This window comes from Oreochromis niloticus, linkage group LG3 (assembly GCF_001858045.2).
Source record: "Oreochromis niloticus isolate F11D_XX linkage group LG3, O_niloticus_UMD_NMBU, whole genome shotgun sequence".
Classification (NCBI taxonomy): domain Eukaryota; kingdom Metazoa; phylum Chordata; class Actinopteri; order Cichliformes; family Cichlidae; genus Oreochromis; species Oreochromis niloticus.
Window position 1 is genome coordinate 54,617,082 of NC_031967.2, and position 9,658 is coordinate 54,626,739.

Sequence of the window (9,658 nt, forward strand, 5' to 3'; positions counted from 1 at the left end):
ATGAGAAAGTTTTTGGCATCAATAAATTCTAAAACCTACAGAACCTGAAGGCAACACAAGCTCATGTGTGATGCTTTCATTTACTCTCCTATCGTGTGTGTGTGTGGCTCTTTTGTTCAAAAAATAAAATAAAATTATGATGATATTAATAGAAGTACTGATTTGATTAATCCTGTGTGAGATTTACAGAAACAGGTTGTGTCTCTCTGTAGTTAATAGCAGGAAATGATCAGGAGGTGTTCCTGTTTCAACCTTCTCTTTGTTTCAACCACTGACTTCGGATGAGAAAGTGTTCAGATGAACAACGTCAAACTGCATCCCACCCTCTGGCTAAAGTTTGTGTGTTCAGCCTGCATGTTGTGAAATCCTGCTGGACACATCCCAGAGAACCCACAGCACACTGTTAGTGTAACTGCAGGGTAAAACACACCAGAGTCAGACATTATCTCACCACAATGACCAGGAAACAATGTGTGAGGTGTGTTTCTTGTTTCAGGTTCCTGGTGAGTGGGGCATGTTTCCAGGTCCGGGACCCTGCATTCTAACGCTGTATAATCTGCTGCTGTCACTTCATTCGGCACTCTGCGCTCTCCTTCCTGCCATTGTGTAATAATGACTCTTAGCTTCTTTGTTTGTTGATGTTTTCTGTTCCATAAATCTGTCTGACACAACACCCTATGTGACTGATCTGCTTTCCTCATCCTTGATTAGTTTCTATTTCGGTGTGATTAAAAAGCAGTATGTCCAAAACCAACAACAGGCCACCAGGAAACAGATTTAAAGGCTGCAGCAAGAGTCCTGACAGGGACTAGAAAGAGAGAGCATATTTCTCCTGTTTTGGCTTCCCTTCATTGGCTTCCTGTTAAATCCAGAATTGAATTCAAAATCCTGCTCCTCACATACAAGGTCTTAAATAATCAGGCCCCATCTTATCTTAATGACCTTGTAGTACCATATCACCCTATTAGAGCACTTCGCTCTCGCTCTGCAGGCCTACTTGTTGTTCCTAGAGTATTTAAAAGTAGAATGGGAGGCAGAGCCTTCAGTTTTCAGGCCTCTCTTCTGTGGAACCAACTTCCAGTTTGGATTCGGGAGACAGACACTATCTCTACTTTCAAGATTAGGCTTAAAACTTTTTCCTTTTTTATAAAGCATATAGTTAGGGCTGGACCAGGTGACCCTGAATCCTCCCTTAGTTATGCTGCAATAGGTGTAGGCTGCCGGGGACTCTCATGATGCACGTGTATTTTTTCTTCAGTCACCTTTTTCACTCACTATTTGTTAATTGTCCTCTCTGCATTAAATCATACTCACTATTAATCTCTGGCTCTCCTCCACAGCATGTCTTTTATCCTGTCTTTCTCCCCTCACCCTCAACTGGTCACAGCTCTCCCTGAGCCTGGTTCTGCTGGAGGTCTCTTACTGTTAAAAGGTAGATTTTCCTTCCCTTTGTTGCCAAGTGCTTGATCATAGGGGGTCTTCTGGTTGTTGTGTTTTTCTCTGTATTATGGTAAGATCTCCACATTACAATATGAAGCATCTCAAAGGAAACCATTGTTGCGATTTGGTGCTTTTGTATTCATATTATATTGGATGGATGTTCTAAACCAGCAGAACATGTCTTATACTGTAACAAGATACATCATTTCTATGAGGTCTTTCATGTAAAGCTCTTTTTTTAAGATGAACATCTCTGAAACAGGATCCTGCGATTTTTAGAACTCCGCCCTTGTTTTTCTGTTTCATTCTGAAACAGATTAACTCCACCTTCCTTGAAAGGCAAACACAGCGAGCTGCTGAAAATAAACACACCAGTCATCATGCTCACTTCAGTTCAATAACTTTGGGGTAATGTAGGCAGATTTAAAGCCTCTTACTCTCGGAAAATGGCACCATCCTTTGGATATCTACAGCATCTGTAAGTGTCGGATCAGCAGAGATACTGAAGAGGAAATGTCTGCTTCAGCTTCATCATCTCCCTGGCTGCCTTTACTCTCCTTCTGCCTCCTTATGTTTGCCTCAGCAGGTAAAATCTAGCTTGTACACACACACACACACACACATGCTCGTTTTCATATCTTAGTGAGTATCTCATTGACATAATGCTTTCCCTAGCTGCTAACCCTAACCTTCAAAAACGAATGCCTAAACCTAACCTTAATCTAATTGTAACCCTGACACTAAAGCAACATTTTGTGCCTCAAAAATGCCTTCAAACTCATGGGGATGTGTAATTTGTGCCCATAAGTGACTGTTGATCCCCACAAGTAGAGTAGCATGCCAATTTTCTGTTGTCACAAATATGTCTAAACATGACCACACACAGTACAGTTCAGTCTATGAATACTCCTGAAATGCACTGTTGTGTTGTTACCTTAGTGTCCTCCCAGAGTATAGGACCAAGCCAGTTTACTTATACTGACAAATCCAAGCCCAGATAAATGGGAGTAAGGGCAATCAGTCTTTGGCAGATCCAACATCCTGACTCTGACTCTGAAAACAACACCACACACTGATGTGACCTGTGCTCATTGATTCATTCCCGTGGCTTGACACTGCGCCACAAATGAAGAATTAAAGCAGGCTAAAACTGATCTGGGTCCTGTTTCAGAAAGCAGATTCAGTGCAAAGTCTGATAACCTGGATATGAGTGTCTGCTACCACCTCCTTCTTCTATACCTGCTCTATTTACTTTTAGCTGCACTCGATGCTTTTGTCTGCACAAGTTTATTACTTTACAAACATTGAAATCCAGTTTAAATCAGTTCTTAGACAACAATCTCTCATCAGTGTGAAGGCAGGGACAGCTCACAATGAAATTTAGACATTTTTTCTATCTCTGTGAATGTGGACGGTCCAGCCGCTGGTCTCACTGTAATGATTGCTGTTTAAATAAATTCTGTTTGCTTATGACTCATTTATTATTTTGGGATCTGTCACACTGAAGGAACGGATCACACCATACCTGTGCTCTCTGTTTGCTCCTCCCTGTGAGCTGAGCAGTTGTACTTTGTCCCCTTTGACCTCTCTGCTCTGTGTTGTTTCCTCTTTCAGACCAGAAAATCTTCACAGCAGAGTCCGGACAGAACGTCACTCTGCCATGTCGAGCTCCAAATATCACTGTTCCCATCAGAGCTGTGGAGTGGTTCAGACTTGACCAGCTGGAAGGACATGTCCTCATGTACCGGGAGGAGCAGTTTGTTTCATTCAACCAGCTTCATTCGTTTGTGAACCGGGTGGATCTGCAGGACAGACGGATGAAGGACGGAGACGTGTCTTTGGTTCTGAAGGATGTGACGAGGAATGACACTGGGACATATCAGTGTTATGTCATTCAGAGAGAAACGAACCACAGGAAGAGTGTTGTGGAACATATCAGCATCATCTACCTGAGTGTTGATCCTCCAGGTGAGTGAGTAGAGTTGAGTGTGTGTGTGATCTGAGGTGAAGCTGCTTCCTGGTTGTTGATGTTTGTTTCTAAAGATGTTGTTGATGAGACTTTGTAGAAAGCAGCTGGTCTGAGTGATGTGATCAGAGTGCAGTAGATAATGTCTGACAGCAGTTTGAAGAGGAAATGGATTCTGTTCTGTTCTTCACTCATCACCTACCTGACAGCTGACACCTCACACCTGTTTCTCACCTGCAGGTCAGACAGGAGGACACACAGAGGATGGAGGGAAGGAGGATGTAGGGAAGGAGGCAGGATCTGTTGGACTGAATGTTTGTCATCTTTTGCTTCTTGCAGCTGTTGTTGCTTTTTCTGTGACCTTTAAAAAATCAAAAGCACAGCAGAAGCAGAATTACTACAAACCTCCAGCTGAACAGATCGTTGCAAGGTTTCAGATGCCGTAACAGCTGAATTGTGAGTGAACTCCTGCTGTTCTTAGTATTGCAACAGGACAGATAAAGGTTGGTAATGCTGGATAAATAGAAGCTCGGAGTCTGTATAGGTCTACCATGTCGGGTCAGATTCTTATATGCAACACCCAAAATTACAGCCATTCCTTCCTTATCAGTGTGTTTAGGAAAAGATAACATAAGAGAAGATAAACCTTTATTAGTCCCACATGTGGGAATTTTGGGGGGAAATCCCACCAACATAAGATTAGGAACATTAGAATCAAAGTGGTTCAAATAGGCCTCACATGCATGTAATGTATTTTAATTGCACTACATTAAACAGGACTCTGTGTCAGCCTTTAACAATGCGTTGTTCCACACTTAGTCACTACAGTAAGATGCTCTCCCTTACACCATAAGTACACACAGTCTCTTATTTGTTAGTGATAGTATGCATCTAGCGGGAATGCCTACAATGATAAACTTTGGGTCCATCTTTATGTTGCAGGATGAATATTATATGTACTGGTTGTTGATCACAGTTTTAGTTCGGCGCAGTAGGGGGCGCTGCTATAAATAGTAGCGACCATTCGGCCTTCTGGTCACCTGATGCAGAGAGCCTGACGTGGAGGTGACTGGGGTGCCTCGGTGGTGGGATCCTTTGTGTATTACACACCTGCGTTTTTAGCTGTATTAGAGTGTGATAGTGTGCTGCCCTTATGTATTGGTGAGTTTTCCTTTTTTTGAGTTGTTTCTGTATGTGGCATCCCTGTCCCCCCACTGGTAAGCCTCGACACATCTATATTGATGTGCCTGGTTGTGTTTTTATGTGCTATTTTAAATAGTTACTAATAAATTGACAATTTGCTTTATCATTGAACCACGGCCCTCTATTGAGTATAACGGACCTGAGTGTCTTCCTGGTAATTAGCTTTACTTCGATCCAGTATTCTCTGGGTGAAATTCCAGGGTGGCGTTGTCGGTTGTCTGTTGAATTGTGAAGAGTATTCATTCCATCCCAGCCTTGTGCTGCCACGTTTAGGTTAAGATCTACGTTCTGATATTCGGATGAGAGAGAGGTTGAGTCTCCATGAACAGCTTTACTTCTCCTGTTTGACATCTTAGATCCAGCTTAGATTATTCCCACTGATGATGAAATGCACTAGCTTAAAAAAAGTCAGAATGTGGAGTATACGATGTCATATTTAAATCCAGTAACTTGAAAAAAATGCAGAAAAAATGATTTATTGTAAATCTCTTCTTGTGGTCCATCTGTGCCTCTTTCTTGGAGCAACAGGGGGGCTGTGGTCCACACTTTGGGAATCACTGTTACAGTGACTCAATGATCTATTTTTTTTTTCTGGGGTAGCAAATAGATTACTTTATAATTCTGTAAGAGTATATTTGTTTTATTTGTTTATTATTAACAAATTTTCAAAATGTATCATTACTGAGTGACAGCTGTGAGCTTTTTGACTGTGTCTGGGGACACTGAGCAGCAGCACAGATCTATACTGTGACAGTATAATGGATGGTATGTGTGTTTATTTATTTAATCACTTGGTTGCAGTTCAGCCTTTTTTGCATATAAAGTATCTTCCATTTATTCAATATGCCAGCATGATTTCAAGATAATAAGTTGAGATTTATCGAAGCAGGAACTGAGTAAAAATTTGACCTGAGTGTGAGGTATGTCTGAAAGAGATCGACTAATCCACAATAAATAAATAATCAAATAACTAAAAATTATTTTTACTCAGGCCATGGTGTAATAATGATCACTAAACCTTTGAAAATAATCCCTTTAACCTTCCTAACATTAAAAATAATATTTTCATAATACCGCAACATACTTATTTACTTTTACAAACAGATATAATATGAACCAGAAAAACCTGGGTGAGCCTGTCACTGTGAAAAATTTGAAGTCTCCAGGTTTTTTTTGTTTTTTGTTTTTTTGTCTGAACCAGGAAGTGTATTGAATGCAGGACAGAGCTCTGACTCTGTAACCAAAGGGTAAGGTTGAGGGCAAAAACCTGTTTCTGTGTAGCGTACAGGTGTTCAGCAGTACTGGGAACAGTGGGTGTGTTAGTGGGAGGCGCTTAATGAAATGATCGCAGGCAGCAGGTTGTGAGATTATTATACTATCTTATGCCACCTTATACTTCTAATCAAAGAACTGTTGAATCATTATACAGCTATAGGCCACATTATGTCTTGGATTAAAGATTGTGAAATCATTACTGTTTTATGATGCATTAAACTGCTGAGTAAAAGAAATGCTGTTTGTGAAGAATCATGGCCTTCTTTTTCTGAGTACAAAGAGAACAGAACATACCGTAGAGCTTTTCTGCCCTTTCTCATCAGGAGGAGATAAAAGAGGAAGCCAAGGCCGTCATGTAGGCGCCGTAAGAGAGAAAGAATGTGAATGCTTAGTGTGGAGGGGGGGCTGAAGCTATAAGACTGTGAGAAACGGTCAGACACTTCAAGATTTTGCAGGACACCCTCCCGCGCTCATCTCCCCTCCGGATGTGTATGCTCAAAGTGTGTATGGAATAAAGAGATTGTTGATTGAGCATTTATACACGAGTGTTGTTCTTCCTTCAGCCCAAACATCAAAGAATTGGGATATTTAACAAGGTGTAGCAGGCCCCTCTGTGTTTCAAATATGGAGGCTGATTCAATGTGTCATCCTACATATACAAGTACAACAAATCTATCACTGGAAACTGACATTTTGGAGCTGGAGGGCTCCTCCAGAGGTTTGTTGTAAGATTGAAGTGGTAAATAAACTATTGTTTCATTTATTAATTTAGTGTTTGTGATCCCAAAGTGCACAGCTAAACTCTAAATACAAAATGCTAATAATAATGACAACAACATCTAATACTTTGCATGTTTTTTTATTTGCATGCCTCAGTTCACGGTTAAGCATCACTTTATGTAGTTCTTATCTTTACCACCTCACACAATAAAAACTTTGACTCTAACCAACCTTTAAATTCTGCTTGTAGTGCCAATTAACAAACCAAAGAAAAGCACTTAAGGCAATATGACATCATTTCCAACACTTCTTAGAGAGAGAAAAGGTCAGAAATGGGTTAGGGTTAGGGGGTTACCCTAATCCTTTAAATTGAGTTAAAATTGCTTTAAAAAGCCAACTGCCTTCAGTTCATGGTTATGCATCAGGCTCCATTCAAGCCACCTGCATCTTCACCACTAGCATCTAGGCTCTGGGACTCCTGCTTTAATCCCTTTCACAGCTGTGGTTCAGTTCCACAGAGAAGGGCCATCAGAGTCTAATTCCAAACACATATCTATATGCTGTTCATCAATAAATCATGATTTTAAGAACAAATACTAAATGAAATGTAGTAATGTTGAATTACAGCAGTATTTTTTACTTACTGTACAAAGTAAAGCTAGTATTTTATTAACATTCTGTATTCACATCCACCAGAATGTACCTGATAAGCTGTGTAACTACAACAGACCAATGTTATGTACAAATGTTGCTGTATAATAATTACAAAAACATTTTCAGGATATTTTTACAAAACTAAATACATTAACTTGATGTGGGTTACATGTAAAAAAATTTTTTTTTACAGCTGATATAATCAGAAATGAACAATAGATTGCTGTAATTTTAAACTCCGCTACTACTGTAACAACAATATATTGCACTTTTTTAATAAGTGATATATTATTACAATAATTACAGAAAAAATTCAAGATTTTTCAGATAAAATTGTACTTTTCTGTGATTTTATGCCTAACATTTTGTATTAGAACAGTATTTAATCATATTACTAGATACTTTGACTGTTTTTACACCTGTAAATACTTAATATAAAACAAATCTGTAAGACCAAATATGATTTTATATAAATTTAAAGCTAAAGACACGTGTATTTTATAAGATTGGCCTGTAAAAGAACAAAAATGTTCCATATTTTCATTACAGATAACTCGGTTCAAACTTTAAATGTGCACATATCCACTCTGGCTTCTTTTTAAATATGTTGTTTGACAACTTCTCACAGCATTATTTCAAAAATGTTTTTGACAGCATTTCCTTTATAACCTTTTAACCTTTATAACAGGATTAAATATCCTGGGATCAGTGCAGTCAGTGCCACAGATCACATACAGACTGATCTCAATCTCTACAGAGTCACAGAGTTAGAAAAAGTTCACAGTGTGACATTGATGAGTGTTTCTAACTCAAACTGTGAACTTCTGCCGATTGAAACACTTTAATGTTGTATTTAGTGACTGTATTAATAAAAACAGGTGCAGCAGGAAGAAAACTCGATGTAAAACAAAGCGGTAGCTGACTCGAGAATCCAAACATGGCTCTTAGTGCTGCGTTACTATTTGTGAATCCAGTTGAATTTAAAGCAAGTTCATTCTCACCTGTAGAGGCAAACAGGAGGCAGAGAGTAAAATCCAGGAAATAGACACACATGTCCCAGCAGGCATTTCATCCACTTCTGCTCAACAAAACTGAATAAAACTATTCTAAATTTCCAAATGATGAACAGAGTAATCTCTCTGTCTTCTGATGAAGGATGTGTTAAAGTTCTTTATTATGAAATCTGGCACTAATCAAAAAACACGCCAAGGGTTAATGGTGCACCAAAATATAAATATAAATAAGTGCCTCTGTGGGAGCAGATTAACTAGTGAGAAGTATTCGTTACTTCCGCCGCGGGGGTTGTGTTTTTAGTAGCGTTTGACACATGTGCATTTAAACATGCTACTGTCTTGAAATTAAAGATAAATGCAGACACACAGATAAGACAGACAGGAACAACTGTTCGTTACTCTACCTTTGTTTGCAAACTTTACAGTAAAATACAAAGAGGGCAGATGAGTTTACTCAGCAGGGAGAACAGTGCATGAGAAGTGTTGAGAGTTTAGGCCAGTAAGTTAAATGGTTTGTTTTGTGACTTTAGTCATCATAATTATCATATTACACCATAATTACACTTTTTTTGGATCAGCCAATCATGTCAAACTTTAATCAGTTAGACAAAAATGTATTTTTATGCTTTGAGTAAATGAAAAAAAATATAGGAATAAAATAATAGCTCAAAGAATCTTGTTAATGCTGATATTTAGAGGTTAGGTCAGATTTCAGAATACATAAAAGGAAAAAGTTAAGTTATGATGATGTATTTGCAGTTTTGAACGTAAACATGCAGAAATACACACAGACCCTGTTCGTTTCTGCTGTTTCCTAAGCACAGAATGTTTTTCATACCTTTTCTGCAAGTGTTTTTTTTGTGAGTGTGTGGGTTGTGTTAGTAATGAGGGTGTTTACACAGTTAGACTGACTCTAATGACAAGGATCTGTTGTTCTCTCTGTCTCTGTCGCCCAGAGGTAAATTCTTTATGACAGCAGGTACTATCAGATAATGGTTTAAGGCCACGCCCACCAACTGTAGGAATATTCAGCTGACGTGAGCAAGTGAGATATTTTTCTCTTCTTATGTTTCATCTTATTTTCAGTTCTTCTTAGCTGCTGCCATGGTTGATGTATATTGCAATTTATGAAGTTGTGTTTCGTTGTGTCAGTGCTGTCTCTGACATTTTACTAGGACTGTATTGAGGTCACAGTCGAAGAAGCTTGATTTTCTTTTATTGTTTTGTGCTGGGCATGTGAGTAGGGTGCATTTCTTAAATAAATCAAAACTGGATTTTTATAAGTATCAAATGTTGACATTTTGTCATGTTTTCATGAAAAACAGGGAACATGAGAGCTCGTTGTAGCTCTTGCAGGGCTTCAGATGGACCTGTGTTATACAGAAAT

The 9,658-nt window shown here is 39.0% G+C and overlaps 1 long non-coding RNA gene across 2 annotated transcripts; it reads left to right on the forward strand.

The window, feature by feature from the left end:
• The first annotated feature begins 33 nt into the window (after nt 1-33).
• Nucleotides 34-4,237, forward strand: LOC102076655 (uncharacterized). Of its 2 annotated transcripts, XR_003216680.1 has the most exons (4): nt 34-606; nt 1,341-1,432; nt 3,055-3,408; nt 3,647-4,237. It is a non-coding gene; the product is annotated as an uncharacterized LOC102076655 (long non-coding RNA). The 2 variants fall into 2 exon arrangements; XR_003216681.1 differs by lacking the exons at nt 34-606; nt 1,341-1,432 and adding an exon at nt 1,470-2,026.
• The last annotated feature ends 5,421 nt before the right edge of the window (nt 4,238-9,658 follow it).